General features: G+C 42.5%; 1 protein-coding gene across 1 annotated transcript in view; it reads left to right on the forward strand.

Moving 5' to 3' along the window:
* Window positions 1-12,543, forward strand: part of ZC3H8 (zinc finger CCCH-type containing 8) — a 52,294-nt gene extending 39,751 nt beyond the window's left edge. The window contains exon 9 of the mRNA XM_010597099.3: window positions 10,950-12,543. The gene's annotated coding sequence lies outside the window, so the exon portion shown is untranslated. The remainder of the gene's footprint in view (window positions 1-10,949) is intronic.
* Window positions 12,544-16,185: the final 3,642 nt, after the last annotated feature.

The following is a 16,185-nucleotide window of genomic DNA, read 5'->3' on the forward strand; positions in this document are numbered from 1 at the left end:
TGCAGACATGGAGAGAGGAGAAAAGGACTAGGGCAAGTTAAAATGTCACAAGACTTGCTGTTCTTACCAAGATTCATCTTTTTTCTTGAATAAATTCTCTGGAATGGTTGCACACCTTTAGTTAATTTCCAGAGTTCTAAAAAAGTTGATTTTTACTGTTTTTGCCAATGTTCTCATTCCTTTTGTGGAGGAGTGGATTTTTGGAGGTCTTTACTGTGCCATTCCAGAAGTAAAGACCGTGGTTCACTTTTAAATTAAATATTATCTGATAACACAATATATTCTTTTTTTTAATAACTTCACTTTTATATATTTATGACTAATATGAAGACCACATCTGTGCCATCTTCTGGTCCTTTCATTTCAAAACCTCCCTTTCCTGCCAGGCATGCTTCTTTGTGGGGAATGCAGTTGCACCCAGAGGAATGGAACAATAAACAACTAGATAAAGTACACATGACTGTTGGCAAGATGTTCCTAGTTCATAAGCATTCCAGACTTTCAATCCTTGCTCCAAATTTTTAAACTACCTTTTTGAGGGTTCCACAGAAGCGACCTTATTTACCATTCCCTTAAGTCTTAAATAAATATATGCTTTGTATCCCAGCTCTATCCTATGCAAAAATATTTCAAATTTATTTGCCTTGATGTGTTGCTTGGCAGATATATTTGTTACACAATAATATAAACTAAACTTTAATCTTGGACTTCCTAAATTGTGATTCAGCCACATATCTGCTGACACACAGCTCCTTTCAGCCTTCCATATGCATGCAGACTGCAAGCCAATTTAAACTTCCTCATGTAGCTGAATTCAGTTAGGTAAAGCCAGAGTCAACAGAAATGCTCCTTATTTTAGCCAAATGCACATAAAACAGTCATTTCAGTCTATGAAGAAGGAAAGCCTGGTCCCTGTAAATTCCTTATTGTCTCTCAGACTGAATGCCTGTCCTTGTGCATCTGTGAAGGGTTCTATGTTCTCCCCAAGCAGGCGAGATGATGTGAGTGGCCCCTCAGGAAACAGAAACCTGCCCAGTTTCCCCAGGGCCTCTGCTGCTCTGGACTGAGAGGAGTTCTGGAAGGCTGTGTCATTTGGGATGCGCCTTACAGCTAAATGTGTTCCAGGAAAGCAAAAGAAGGGAAAAAATGACCTTGACTTTTTTAATGGGATGTGCAGGCCCTTCCATCTGGGGGCCGTAAAGGCAAGACAGGAAAGGGGGTACCCTGTAACAAGTAGGAGACCTGGGAGATATTCTACTGGGAAGGCACTACTAGTGGCCATAGCCTTTGCTCTGTTAAATCTCAGCAAGAATACTGTAGTTGTAACAAAGCTGTGGTCTGAGAGCTGCATGAAGGCCCACTGTCTTAGTTTCTTAATGCTGTTATGACAGAAATACCACTAGTGTGTGGCTTTAATGAACTGATTTATTTTCTCACCGTTTAGGAGGCTAGAACTGTGAATTCAGGGCACCGGCTTTAGGGGAAGGTGCCCTCTGCTCTGGGGGAAGATCTTTGTTCCTTCAGCTGCTGTTCCTCAGCTCCTTGGTGATCTTCATGTAGCATCTATCTTCCTCCATTTTTTCTTGCTTCCTTGCCTAATCTGCTCTTTCATATCTCAGAAGTGATAGCTTAAGACATACCCTACACTGATATGGCCTCATTAATATAACAAAGAAAATTCTATTCCCAAATGGGATTACATCTACATGTATAGGGGTTAGGCATCCAACACAATTTAGAGACACAATTCAATCCATAACAACCATGAAACAGGACTCCTGGATCCATTCCTAAATTAGCAAGAGTTTGTTATTCAGGATCCCTTGAGTCAAATCACATGGTTTGGGAATGGGGGTTCAGGACAACAGTCTTACAGGCAGGCCTCAGTCTCCTTCTTGGCCCCCCATCTTGCCTTTAGGCCTCATCCACATTTCTTCTGTTATCAAGGGGCAGCCTTAATGAAACTCAGGCAGGGGCACCCCCTACCCTACATGCTCCCAGGATCTCAGTAGCCCTCACACCCCTCGTTTTTAATTGCCCTCCCTGATATTCTGGAAGCACCACAAGGACATTCACTGTCTTGTTCAAGGCTGTATTCCCTGCAAGGACCACACATATAAAAGGCATTGACTTGATATTATTAAATCAGTAAAATATCAAAACGTTAAAGGGGCATTTTTTTTTTTCTTTTTCCCTAACCATGTGAAAAATGGTGGACATTTAGGTAAAAGAATGAATAAAAAAGATTTTTTAAATGTTTAAGCCTTGAAATGGTGAGGCCAGTCCATGAAATAACAAAGATGAGGAGGATATATCCTTCTGCTCAGGTAATTCAAGAATTCCCCGGGCAGAAAGAAATAAAGGAGAGCAGTGGAGGAGAGTTCAGCTGGTAGTTTCCCTGTGCATAACCAGGCACATACATGCCCCCCTTCATACATGGTATTCACATGCACATGTGAGGTGTCCTCCAAGGCTTTGAATGGTCTTCCTGAGAAAGCCATATTCCTTTCTTATTTCTAAATTTTGGAATCTTAACTATTACTAGCCACAAACTTCCCAGGACACGCCTCACTGTTGATCACCATACAGATAGCCCTTGACTTGATGTATTTATGATGAACTGCACTTAGAACTGTCCTTTTTTTTTTTTTTGGTACCTCTTACCATTAGTAATATGTGCTATGTACAATGTTGCAGCTGATGTTATCGTTCTTATGCCAACCCCAAAGACAAATAAAGATCGGATTTATATAATATAGAGAAATACTAGCACGGGTCTATGAGGGGACATGGGTAGGCTGGTCATGGTGGTGTTGACGGTGAACAAGGTGTTGAGACAATCCAGATTCTCATCCCTAGGAGAATAGAGTAAAAAAACAGTCAATTTGTGGTATAGTAGTGCCTCTCAAATGTTAGTGTACACCAGAATCACCTGGAGGGCTGGTTCAAACAGATTTCTGGGCTCCACCCCAAGAGTTGCTGATTCAGTAGACCTGGGTGGGAATGAGAATTTGCATATCTGGTAAGTTCTCAGGTGCTGCTGTTTTGGGAACCACACTTTGAGAATTATGTACTATGGTGCATCATGTAGTGGTCAGAAGCCACAAAATAAAACCTTTGGAGTTTGTAGCAGATGTTGGCACTTTTGGCCAAATATTCCCTATTCTCCCACCTCTAGGCTCATACTGGCACTTTCTGCCTACTTGTTGGCTGCAGCTGTGGGGCTAGTGCTGGCTAAACAATGGTGCATGTTTCTTCTGGGCCAAGTATTTAGTTGCAGATGCTGGAAAATCTGGAGTTCCTTCCCCTCTAGTACAGCGAACTTCCCCACTCACAACAAGGCTGTCCTGTCTGCTCAGGGGCCTGCGTGAGCACGATGAACTGCTGCACAGAAGAAACAGCAAAAAATAATCCTTTGTTGTTTTAAGCCATGGAGATTTGGGGGTTGTTTGTTACTGCAGCATAACTATCCTGACTGAGAAGGAAAAAAATAAAATGAGAGACTCCTTCCATCATTGATGATGAGATCATGCTATGGAACAAACCCAACTCTTTACACTTACTTTATGCAAATAATATAAGTAAATAGTTTTAAAAATTACTTCTTAAATTGCAAAACTGGGGCTTTAGAATGGTGTATCTGAAAGGCAGGGGTAACCTTCCTAGCATCATGGAGGAGTTTTAGGAGGTCCTAAAGGCCAAGCCCCTGCTCTGTCCCAACCTTGGAAGCAAAATAGGCGTGTACCCCAGCCTCTGCTCCAGAACAGGAGCTTAGGGTCAATCACGTCTCCTTGCTGGAGAGAGGGGTCTTCCCATCCTGGGGAATATTGGGACAGCCACCAAGTGCCCACCAGACAGTTATTTCTCTTCAAAGGTCCATATCACAGCTCAGTCATCCTTTTCTCTGCCAGTAGTCTTGGAGCAAGCAGGTCACTTTATTGTAATTGCTGTTAAATTTAGCATCAAGAAGGCCATTTTGCAGTGAGTGTGGAGTCACTCGGGGGCAATCAAAAGGCTGGTTTTCAAACATTGTGGCCTTTTTTCTTTTTTTGAAAGAGAAGTTAGCTCATTTTGTAACTAGTAATGACATAATTCTACTTATTTCAGCAGTAAAAGCTGAAATAAAGAGCTTAATTAGCATGTTTCAGAGAAGAGATGCATTGATTCCAGGGCTAAGGAAGGAATATGGACTCTTAATCCCCACTCTGGATTAGCCTGGAGGACTGCAAACAAACTCAAAGTCATTCTCTCCTCAGGCTCTGCAGAATCAAAAGAACCCTGCTTTCCCACCCCTTCTTCCCTCCCTCCCCAAACAGCCTCTACACTTCCCTCTACACTCAGGGTCTTGCGCCTCTGGGTGATGCTTTTGCAGCAGCAGATGACTCGGCTCTTACCCCCTCAGTAAAGCCATGGAAGCCTCCTTCCTCTATGGTTTATCAGGCTAACTAAAACTCCTGTCTGAATGTCTGCTCCTGTTAAACATCAAATGATGTTGTAGAGCAAGTGAAGGACTGTGTGTTCCATCCACATGCTGATTAAAAAATTGGGGTCTGCCCTAAGAGCCAGAATTCAGGGTCCGCATCTCCTCTTCCTCTTAGCCAAACAGAAGGAAAAATTATTTATAATCTAAGTCAAAAGTGAGTTAAAAGACAAATGGGCAGGAATTCCACAGAAATTCCTCTGAGCTCAGGGCCTTCTCTGTATGTGAGAAATGGTCCTAGCAGTCTCCATTGGCATCACGGTGTGTAATGCTCAGTCTCACTGCTGGCTGGAGACAGATTGTCAGGTGTTGTTGTTAGGTGCCTTTGAGTTGGCTCTGACTCATAGTAACCCCATGCACAACAGAAGGAAACACTGCCTGGTCCCGCGCCATCTTTACAATTGTTGTTATGCTTGAGCCCATTGTTGCAGCCACTGTGCCAATCCACCCCCTTGAGGGTCTTCCTCTTTTCTGTTGACCCTGTACTTTACCAACCATGATATCCTTTGCCAGGGACCAATCCCTCCTGGCAACGTGTCCAAAGTATGTAAGAACCAGTCTTGTCACCCTTGCCTTGCTTCTAAGGAGCATTCTGGTTGTACTTCTTCCAAGACAGATTTGTTTCTTCCTTTGGCAGTCCATGGTATATTTGATGTTCTTTGCCAATACCATAATTCAAAGGCGTCAATTCTTCTTCGGTCTTCCTTATTCATTGTCCAACTTTCACATGCGTATGATGCAATTGAAAATACTGTGGCTTGGGTCAGGCGCACCTTAGTCTTCAAAGTGACATCTTTGCTTTTCAACACTTTAAAGAGATCCTTTGCAGCAGATTTGCCCAATGTAATGTGTCTTTTGATTTCTTGACTGCTGCTTCCATGGCTATTGATTGTGGATTCAAGTAAAATAATATCCTTGACAACTTCAATCTTTTCTCCATTTATCATGATGTTGCTTATTGGTCCAGTTGTGAGGATTTATTTTTTTTTATGTTGAGGTGTAATCCATACTGAAGGCTGTGGTCTTTGATCTTCATTAGTAAGTGCTTCAAGTCTTCTTCACTTTCAGCAAGCAAGGTTGTGTCATCTGCATAATGCAGGTTGTTAATGAGTCTTCCTCCAATCCTGATGCCCCGTTCTTCTTCATATAGTCCAGCTTCTTGGATTATTTGCTCAGCATACAGATTGAGTATGTATGGTGAAAGGATACAACCCTGATGCACACCTTTTCTTGACTTTAAACCACGCAGTATCCCCTTTTTCTGTTCAAATGACTGCCTCTTGATCTATGTACAGGTTCCTCATGAGCACAATTAAGTGTTCTGGAATTTCCGTTCTTTGCAATGTTATGCATAATTTGTTATGATCCACACAGTCAAATGCCTTTGCATAGTCAATAAAACACAGGTAAACATCCTTCTAGTATTCTCTGCTTTCAGTCAGGATCCATCTGACATCAGCAATTATATCCCTAGTTCTACGTCCTCTTCTGAATTGGGCCTGAATTTCTGGCAGTTCCCTGTAGATATTTTTTTTCCCTGTAGATATACTGTTGGAGCTGCTCTTGAATGATCTTCAGCAAAATTTTGCTTGCGTGTGATATTAATGGTATTGTTCTATAATTTCCATATTCAGTTGGATCACCTTCCTTGGGAATAGGCAAAAATATGGATCTCTTCCAGTCAGTTGGCCAGAAAGCTGTCTTCCATATTTCTTGGCATAGACAAGTGAGCACTTCCAGCGCTGCATCCGTTTGTTGAAACATCTCAATTAATATTCCGTCAATCCCTGGAGCCTTGTTTTTTGTCAATGCCTTCAGCGCAGCTTGGACTTCTTTCTCCAGTACCATCGGTTCCTGATCATATGCCACCTCTTGAAATGGTTGAACGTCAGCTAATTCTTTTTGGTATAATGACTCTGTGTATTCCTTCTATCTTCTTTTGATGCTTCCTGCATCGTTTAATATTTTTCCCGTAGAATTGTTCACAATTGCAACTTGAGGCTTGAATTTTTTTTCTTCAGTTCTTTCAGCTTGAGAAACGCGGAGTGTGTTTTTCCCTTTTGGTTTTCCATCTCCAGCTCTTTGCACGTGTAATTGTAATACTTTGTCTTCTCGAGCTGCCCTTTGAAATCTTTTGTTCATTTCTTTTAATTCATCATTTCTTCCTTTTGCTTTAGCTGCTCGATGTTCAAAAGCAAGTTTCAGAGTCTCCTCTGACATCATCTTGGTCTTTGCTTTCTTTCCTGTCTTTTCAATGGCCTCTTGCTTTCTTCATGTATGATGTCCTTGATGTCATTCCACAACTCATCTGGTCTTCAGTCATTAGTGTTCAACGTGTCAAATCTATTCTTAAGATGGTCTCTAAATTCAGGTGGGATATACTCAAGGTTGTAGTTTGGCTCTGGTGGACTTGCTCTGATTTTCTTAAGTTTCAGCTTGAACTTTCATATGAGTAGTTGATGGTCTGTTCCACAGTCAGCCCCTGGCCTTTTTCTGACTGATGATATTGAGCTTTTCCATCGCCTCTTTCCACAGGTGTAGTCGAGTTGATTCTTATGTGTTCCATCTGGCGAGGTCCATGTGTGTAGTTGCCGTTTATGTTGGTGAAAAAAGGTATTTGCAATGAAGAAGTGATTGGTCTTGCAAAATTCTATCATTCTATCTCCGGCATTATTTCTATCACCAAGGCCATGTTTTCCAACTCCCAATCCTTCTTCTTTATTTCCAATTTTTGGATTCCAATCACCAGTAATTATCAATGCATCCTGATTGCATGTTCAATCAATTTCAGACTGCAGAAGCTGATAAAAATCTTCAATTTCTTCATCTTTGGCCTTACTGATTGGTGCATAAATTTGAATAATAGTCATATTAACTGGTCTTCCTTGTATGGGTACAGATATTATCCTATCACTGGCAGCATTGTACTTCAGAATAGATCTTGTAATGTTCTTTTTGACCATGAATGCAACTCCATTCCTCTTCAAGTTGTCACTCCCTGCATAGTAGACTGTATGATTTTCTGATTCAAAATGGCCAATACCAGTCCATTTCAGCTCACTAATGCATAGGATAACAATGTTTATGTGTTCCATTTCATTTTTTACAATTTCTACTTTTCCTGGATTCGTGCTTTGTACACTCCACGTTCTGATTATTAATGGATGTTTGCAGCTGTTTCTTCCCATTTTGAGTTGTACCACATCAGCAAATGAAGGTCCCAAAAGCTTTACTCCTCACTTCATTAAGATCGACTCTAGTTTGAGGAGGCAGCTCTTCCCTAGTCTTTGTCTAGAAGCTCAGCTGAAACCTGTCCTCCATGGTGACCCTGCTGGCATCTGAATACCGGTGGCATAGCTTCCAGCATCACAGCAACACGCAAGCCTCCACAGTACAAAAAACTGACAGACGAGTGGGGAAGATTGTCAGGTAGGCAAGGTCGTTTTCCAGTGCCTTCCATCTCTCTCACTTGCCATACTTGCCCCATTTTAGAGTGAAAAACTGCCCTGCTGGCAGGTAGGCCACTGGGGAAGAGCTGATAATTGAGATGGAAACTACAACTTTTGAAAATGGACTGCTCTCCAGAAAAAACCAAACCGACTGCCATTGAGTCGATTCTGACTCACAACAACTACATAAGGTTTCCAAGACTGTAAATCTCTACGGAAGCCGACTGCCGCATCGTTCTCCCATGTTGCTGCTCGTGGTTTGTAGAGCAGTCCATTTTGAAAAGTCTACAACTTTTCAAAATCAAGTGCTCTAGGACTCACAAAACCCATAAACTGTACCCAATTAGAACCATGATCACAGACTGTCTAAGTGTAAACTCTTCCAACACTAGCTCATTCACAGACAGCCAAAGATAAGACCACCGACTCTTCTATTTATGTTAAGGTATAATCCATACTGAAGGCTGCGGTCTTTGATCTTCATCAGTAAGTGCTTCAAGTCCTCTTCACTTTCAGCAAGTAAGGCTGTGTCATCTATATATCACAGGTTGGTAATGAGTCTTCCTCCAATCCTGATACTGCATTCTTCTTCATATAGTCCAGCTTCTCTGATTATTAGCCCAGCATACAGATTGAATAAGTATGATGAGTAGATAGTACCCTGACACACACCTTTCAAAAGACTGCCTCTTGGTCTATGTACAGGTTTCTCATGTGCACAATTGAGTGTTCTGGAATTCTCATTCTTTGCAATGTTATCCATAATTTATTATGATCCACACAGCCAAATGCCTTTGCATAGTCAATAAAACACAGGTTAACATCTTTCTGGTATTGTCTGTTATCAGCCAGGATCCATCTGACATAGGCAGTGATATCCCTCATTCCATGTCCTCTTCTGTATCTGCCTTGAATTTCTGGCAATTCCCTGTCTATGTGCTGCTGCAACCGCTTTTGAACGATCTTCAGCAAAATTTTACTTGCATGTAATAGTAATGATACTGTTTGATAATTTCTGCATTCTGTTGGATCACCTTTCTGTGAACTAGGCATAGATGTGGATCTCTCCCAGTCAGTTGGCCAAGTAGCTGTCTTCCATATTTCTTGGCATAGACAAGTGAGCACCTCCAGCGCTGCATTCGTTTGTTAAAACATGTCAATTGATACTCTGTCAATTCCTGGAGCCTTGTTTCTTGTCAGTGCCTTTAGTGCAGCTTAGATTTCTTCCTTCAGTATCATCGGTTCTTGATCATATGCTGCCTCCTGAAATGGTTGAACATTGACCAATTCTTTTTGGTGCAGTGACTCTGTGTATTCATTCCATTTTTTTTTTATGCTTCCAAAGTTGTTTAATGTTTTTCCCTGTAGAGTCTTTCAGTATTGCAACTTGAGGCTTGAATTTTGTCTTCAGCTTGAGAAATGCCAAGCATTTTCTTCCCTTTTGGTTTTCTAACTCCATGTCTTTGCACATTTCATTATAACACTTTACTTTGTCTTCTCGAGCTGCCCTTTGAAATCTTCTGTTAAGCTCTTACACATCATCATTTCTTCCTTTTGCTTTAGCTACTCTACGTTCAAGAGCAAGTTTCAGAGTCTCTTCTGATATCCATTTTTGTCTTTTCTTTTTTTCCTGTGTATTTAATGATCTCTTGCTTTCTTCCTGTATGATGTCCTTGATATCATTCCACAGCTCATCTGGTCTTTGGTCATTAGTGTTCAATGAGTCAAATCTATTCTTGAGATGGTCTCTAAATTCAGGTGGAATATACTCAAGGTCATACTTTGACTCTGGTGGACTTGCTCTAATTTTCTTCAGCTTCAACTTGAACTTGCATAGGAGCAATTGACGGTCTGCTCCACAGTCGGTCCCTGACCTTGTTCTGACTGATGATATTCAGCTTTTCCATTGTCTTTTTTCACAGATGTACACGATTTGATTCCTGTGTGTTCCATCTGGCAAGGTCCATGTGTATAGTCACCATTTGTATTGTCGAAAAAAGGTATTTGCAATGAAGAAGTGGTTGGTCTTGCAAAATTCTATCATGTGATCTCCAGCGTTGTTTCTGTCACTCAAGCCATATTTTCCAACTGCCAATCCTTCTTCTTTGTTTCCAACTATCTCATTACAATCACCAGTAATTATCAATGCATCTCAATTGCCTGTTTGATCCATTTCAGACTGCAGAAGTTGGTAAAAATCTTCAGTTTCATCATCTTTGGCATTAGTGGTTGGTGCGTAAATTTGAATAATAGTCGCATTAACTGGTCTTACTTGTAGGCGTATGGATAATTATGGATATTATCTAATCACTGACAGCGTTGCACTTCAGGGTAGATCTTGAAATGTTCTTTTTGATGATGAATGCAGTGCCATTCCTCTTTGTCATTCCTGGCATAGTAGACAATATGTCTGATTCAAAGTGGCCAATACCAATCCATTTCAGCTCACTAATGCCTAGGATATTGATGTTTATGCATTCCATTTGATTTTTGACAATTTCCAATTTTCCTAGATTAATATTTTGTACAGTCCATATTCCAATTATTAATAGATGTTTGCAGCTGTTCTCAGCAGGTAAATCATATCAAGGTCTCTTATCATATACAGAGGCTTCCACTGGATCTTGAATGAACTCTTCATACTTCATATCACCCCCAAGCCACAGGGGTGATTGAGCACTTTAATGGACAGGCTTGAACGACTGATGGGAGGGAACAAGACAACCCCAGCCCAAACTATACATCTCAGGCAAGCAGCCTGGGGTCTTAATGCAGCAGTTCCCTGGAAGAGCATTTATCATTTGTGCCCTATGTTTGATCAAACCGTCTGTTCTGTAAAATGTGTTTCTTTTGTATACAACTTTTCCTGATAAAAGATCTAGGTTCCCACAGAGGTCACTGCCTCAAAACTAGGACAGACAGCCTGGGTGGCTATACCTGAGCAACCCTCACCTCAAGTCCTATGGGAGATAAGAGAGGGAAGCAGAGGAATTGTTAATGTTATCTCTTTTTGTTCCCAGATTATCTCACAATGATGGACAGGCCGGTCATCCATGGGCCCAATGATACAGGCTTTTACTAGAGCTACCAATCAGACCAACTGTTAGCTCTGTCGACATCTGAACAAAGATGATGAGTCATCTCCCCACATTGTTCCAGCTGATCTGTCAATAAGGAGGACCCCTTGTGGACCAACTGAACGTGTAACCTGGTGTACTGAGGAGATTATGTGATAAATGAATACGGTCAACTCCACTACTTGTGGAAAACATCTTTTGAAATATGAAAGCTACCTGTGGGGTGTGCTCCAACTTTAGAAGGAAATTTCTGTCTGTGTGTTAAAAATGTAAACAGCACAGGACTAGATGGTTTGACTCTGAGAATGATTACTTTTAAGGCTGAGTTTGACATTACTCTGGATATGGAGAACTTGCAGAATATGACTGAGTGATCCAGTGTACATTATCTGACTACACAAAGTCTGAACTAGCCTGGTCTGGTGATGGTAATACCTTGTTCAATTGTGCTGGGAAAGGGAACTTTTGTATTGCTTGTACTGAAATGTGTACTGTTCGTATAATGTGCGTGTTGGGAAAAATATGCTGTGTTTACATAAATGAAATGGGACACGCTATAGATACGTAAGATTAGACAAATGCAGCCCTTTGATCTATTCAGTTCTCTTGGATTAAGCCACAACTGAGGTGGCTGGTTGAGATCTTTTCTCCATGCAGGCCTGATCAATCTGCTGAGGACAGTCCTGCTAGTAACCCTCATTAAATGCTGCCTCAAATGATACATAGATGTAACATCCACCAGAGTTGTGCACCAAACCACAGACATGCAGCTTAACATCCAAAATGGGTGATGGACATACCAGGACTTGGTACTTCTTTGCTTCTTTTTCTGGCACCCTGATGGGAGGTGAGGGGTGGACCATTGGGGGAATGGTCTGCCTCTGTGTCTCCCAGGCAGGCTGCCTAAGTAAAGGCCTTGGGCCCAAAATATTGTCTAATAAGAAGGCTGGGAATTGGGTCGTCTTCTCTCTCCCAGCTCCATCTCCTTATCAGAGAAGCCTTCCCCCCTTTCTGGGCACACAGTAACTCTCTCTGTCTCTTGCACATGTATGGGCACCATACAGCACCTGGCCAACCCCACTTCCATATCTGTTCCTGGCAGGGAGGGAACGGGATCTTTTGTACTATAGCACAAGAGAGAAAGCATGCCAGATTGTAAGAGCCGGCACTGGGGGTGGGGGGTGGGTGGACTGAAGGGGAAACAGGCTTTGTGAGGCTGAACATGAGTGTCCTTATGCGGTCTCACAGTTCACTACAGTTTGCATTCTTATGTAAGTCCCTGGCATGGAACCACTATTGTCCACCACCACTATAAAACCTCTGCCCTGCCGCCATGGAGTGCAGAGATCTCCTGTGGTCCTGCTGCCACCCATGATTGCTTTGTATGTAAACCCAGAAAACCTGTATGTAAGTCTCCCTAATAAACTCCTTTGCCATCACACTGGAGTTGCTCACTTCTTTCTTTGGTTTCTCGGCACCCTCCAACTTTGTAGTCACACTTCAAGTTACTGGTCCATGCGTGGATGCCCTCTTGCTGCAGCAAATAATAAAGTTGACTTCTTGACTACAGATGGGTTCCTGGTGGTCTTTGATTGATGGGCATCAACTCTCAACTCACCCTGAGCCATCACCTCATCCAGGGGCTTCCACTAAGAATTTCCATCTGATATGACCCTTTTCAGGAAGCCTTCACTCTGCTGTTTCCTTCCCACTTGTCTATCTAATATTCCCTTCCCCAATCCACTGTCTCAGAGCCCCACAGTTTATAAACTAAAGCCAAGTTCATGGCAGTGATGGGTGACTCCTTTTAAATAATTTCATGTTGGTTCTCATGATTTAACATTCTTTCATCAGTCAACAGACAAGTATTGAGCATCTACCATAGGGCAGGCAGGTGCTGGGTCTACATCAGCAAGCAAATCAGACAAGATGCCTACTCTTGTGGAACAGGTTAGATCCATTAGGATGTTTTTGGTTGCAAACAACAAGAAGTCCATTTCAAACCTGCTTAAACTTGAACTACGTTACAACAGGAAGCTGAGAAGTAGGACGAGTTCCAGGTGTATTTCGACTGGGACTTCAGCTCCATTTCTCTTGGCTCTGCCGTTGGCTAGGAGGCCCTTTGCTTATACTAGCTTCCCTCATTGTCAAAAGATGGCTTCCAGCAGCAATTGTGACAACATATCTCCTTACATTCAGTGGAAAAGAAATCTTTCCAACCATGCAATAAGAAAGGCTTTTCCTTCATCCTGCCTAGGAAAATCCCTAGGCAAGTAGCAGTCACTAAGGAATATCATGCACGATTGTCTCTAATCTTGGGTCTTTGACACTCATTGGCAAGGATGATGCACTGTGATTACCTGGGAGCCCAGGGGACAGGGATTGAATTGTCACTGCCATAGTTATATAGTGCTACTATAACACAAAGGAAACCCTGGTGGCTTAGTGGTTAAGTGCTATAGCTGCTAACCAAAAGGTTGGCAGTTTGAATCCACCAGGCGCTCCTTGGAAACTATAGGGCAGTTCTACTCTGTCTTATAGGGTTGCTATGAGTAGGAATCTACTGGATGGCAAAGGCTTTGTTTGTTTTTTATAACAGAAATAACAGTGGATGACTTTAACAAACAGAAATTTATTCTCTCACAATTTAGGAGGCTAGAAGTCTGAATTCAGGGCACCAACTCTAGGGGAAGGCTTTCTCTTTCTCCTTCGGTTCTGGGGAAAGTCCTTGTCTCAATCTTTCCCTGCGTCTATGAGGTTCTCAGCACAGGGACCCTGGGTCCAAAGGACACGCTCTACTCCCCACTCTTCCTTCTTGGTGGTAGTAAAGTCCCCCTCTCTGCTTGATTCTCTCTCCTTTTATCTCTTTTATCTTGTAAGACCTGAGTAAGAATGTTGTGTCCCACCCTAACCCTCCTTCATTTGCATAAAAACATAACCTAATCCTCTTTAACATGACCTAATCCTGCCTCATGAACATAATGGACAGCTGACCCCCAAATGTGGCCATAACCAAAGGCATAGAGGCTAGGATTTAAAACACATCACAAAATGTAGGATAATCACTCAATACTGGGAATAATAGCCTAGCCAAGTTAATGCGTATTTTGCAGGGGACATGGTTTGATTCATGACAGTCACCTTCTAAAGCACACAGGCTAGAATGGGGAGGTAAGGTGGTCTGAATTAAATTGTCTTTTGGGAAGGTGGACAAGGAAATGGACGCTGGATGTGCAACCAACAATGTCCAGGCTAAGGGGAGAAACAGAAAAAACAGGTAAACAAGATAATTTCAGATAGTGAAAAGTGCTTTTAAAAAATATGAGACAGGGTAAGCTAATCAGGAATGACTGGAGAGGGATAAGTAGCATTGGCAAAGGTGGTCTGAAGCCTTCGCTGAGGAGTGAACACCCCAAAAGGACAGCTGAGGGAACAGCACTGTGGGGAGGAAGCAGCACATACAGAGGCCCTGAGGTGGGAATGAACTTGGCAGAGTCAAGGAGCAGAAGGAAGGCCAGTGCATTGGGAGTGCACAGGATGAGCATGATTGAGCAATCGGGAGGGTGGTACCAGTAGAGGTCCAAGAGTAGGCTGGGGCCAGATCACTCAAGGCTTTAGGGCATTTGGATGGCATTCTAAGATGCAGCTGTATTCACCTCCCCTGAGGGAAAAACAGTGATTTTGATTGATCATGGAGTGTGTTGAATTACCCCAGGTAACTCTGCAGGGATAATGTGTGTCCCAAGGACACAGACTGCCCAAACCACCAGCACTGGCATGAAAAACAATCAGGATGTGTACAGTGGTCTCCACCAGCTTTGCAGGCCCAGCCCTCAACCAGGTCTAGTACTTGGTAAGGGCTGAATGAGAATGGAGGAAGGAGTACAGTAAATTACATTAATGCTCAGAACCTTGGGAAGGGGTGAGGAGCAAATTCCTATGATGAAATTTGATGGCCTAGGTTGGAAGGGCAAATGAGTCTAAGAAGCAGAGCTCTTTATCTATAGAAACACGTCTGACTTCTTAGCCAAGTCTAAAAGAAAGGAAGACAAGCTATACAAGCTTGGTGTCCAATAGAGCCTATTTTGCCCCTAAAGAGTATATCTAAAGAGCTTGCCAGATATAAAGATCAAATTTTTCATTAGATGGTGGTCAGATTCAGAAAATTCAGTCAGCCAAAACCCAGTTTTCACTAAGTCTGGTTTGCAAGTCAGTTGGTATTTCTGTGGCTTTTGCCAATGCTGGATTATGTTGGAATCCACCTTGTGACAGCGGTCATGCCAAGATGTGGTCTGCGTTTCCTGCTGGGTTTTCTCTAATAATAAGGTCCATTTTAAGGCCCAGCTTCTCCATGAAGAGGTGCTGGTCCCTCCAGTAGTTCCTTTCCCCACCCTCTGACCTTGGTGAACTTGCAGCACCATACACACTGGATTTTAACCCTGCTTCTACCATTGTCAAAGGGTCTCCTTTTTGACACGTGTAGAGCTTACCTCCCAACTTGAGTACAGTATAGACCCTGTCTCAGGCAGGGATCATTTGTTCGAAAAGAACACCCAAAAGAGCTTAAGAAGGGCTGAAAGGACACAGGTCTATCTGATAAAACCTGTGGGCAGGAAGCCAGGTTTCACAAAGCACTGGCAAACTAATCCGGAAACCAGAAGTGGCACCAGTTAACCAGTTAAACCAAAACCAGATGCCGTCAAGTTGACTCTGACTCATGGCGAACCCATGTGTCTCAGAGCAGAACTGTGCTCCGCAGAGTTTTCAATGGCTAATTTTTTTGGAAGTGGATTGCCAGGCCTTTCTTATGAGTTAAAGCATGGCCCTAAAATTCTTTGAAACCTCTCAACTTTACTCAGTATCCACTGCTCCATGTCCATTTCCTTTGATTCTGGATGGCTGCTTGTAACTGCTTTGACCGGTAGAATATGGCGGTCCTATGTGACTTCCAAGGCTAGGTCATAAAAGGCCATGCAGCTTCCACCTTGTTTATGTGACTTCCAAGGCTAGGTGATAAAAGGCCATGCAGCTTCCACCTTGTTTCCTGGAACACTCACACTAGGAATCCAGAGTAAAAAGCCCAATTACTCTGAAGATGCCATGCTGTGAAGAAGCTAAGCCACATGGAGACTTAAGGATAGACAGTCAGGTTGTCAGTCCCAGTCTTTGAGGCATCCCA

The sequence above is a fragment of the Loxodonta africana genome, chromosome 15, assembly GCF_030014295.1.
Source record: "Loxodonta africana isolate mLoxAfr1 chromosome 15, mLoxAfr1.hap2, whole genome shotgun sequence".
NCBI lineage: Eukaryota > Metazoa > Chordata > Mammalia > Proboscidea > Elephantidae > Loxodonta > Loxodonta africana.